The sequence below is a fragment of the Fulmarus glacialis genome, unplaced genomic scaffold, assembly GCF_000690835.1.
Source record: "Fulmarus glacialis isolate BGI_N327 unplaced genomic scaffold, ASM69083v1 scaffold19581, whole genome shotgun sequence".
Classification (NCBI taxonomy): Eukaryota; Metazoa; Chordata; class Aves; order Procellariiformes; family Procellariidae; genus Fulmarus; species Fulmarus glacialis.
Window position 1 is genome coordinate 1 of NW_009193635.1, and position 872 is coordinate 872.

Genomic DNA, 872 nt, shown 5'->3' on the forward strand with positions numbered 1-872 from the left:
AGAGCTGCTGCTCAGGGGTACTGTCATGAGTTCCCGCGGAAAATCATATGCAGCAAGAGAGGTTTAGGTGTGCCTAGAGGGGAGGCTGACTCCATGAGGAGGAGGCATCCCGTCCCTGGTCCTGCAGGGGCTGGGATATTTAGCGAAGGCTCCTGTGACTCCCAAAAGCATCTTCTGGCCCGTACCTGGGTGGAGTGGGACGATGCTCGGCTGTGGAAGGTTAAACTGCATCCGTCCGCTCCCTGCTTTGGGCTGGCCATGAACTGTTTCATGTGCAGTGATGGGTTTTTAGAGTCAGCTGGCATGTTTCAGAAGTGCTAGAGTCGGAGGTGTAAGCTAGACCTCCTCAGCCTCTGGTTTCCTCTGGTTTATTTACATCTACTTATTGACTAAGTGTAATGAAATCTAAGTCAGGAAAAGCCGCATGTTGAACAGAAGACGTTAGGAAGAGCTACATTAAAAGCAGGACTACCTGCCTTACGATATCCATCACCCCTGACAATAAATACCGTGCACTTGTCCTTCAGCTTCACTTGCAAAAGCGTAGAATGAGAATAACAAAATACTCCAGCTAATCTGGAAACATGTTTTGTGCCAGCCACCAAAGCTGAGAGGTACTAAAGACATGGCATACCAAATATAAAAATTCTACCGTGTTGAGAAAAAATACTTGTTTGAATTAAAAATTGGAGAATAAGGAGAAATCTTGGCATTAGCCAAAATGGCTGCATGTTTATCTCAGCCTTCCAACGCTGACTTCAAAGACAGCATTGCTGCTGTCTCGTCAGCAACAGCGAGCCCTGACCGAGAAGGACAAGCTGAAATGCTGCTGGGCGGCCAGGGACGGGTGCGGCGGTCGCAAGCAGCCCAGC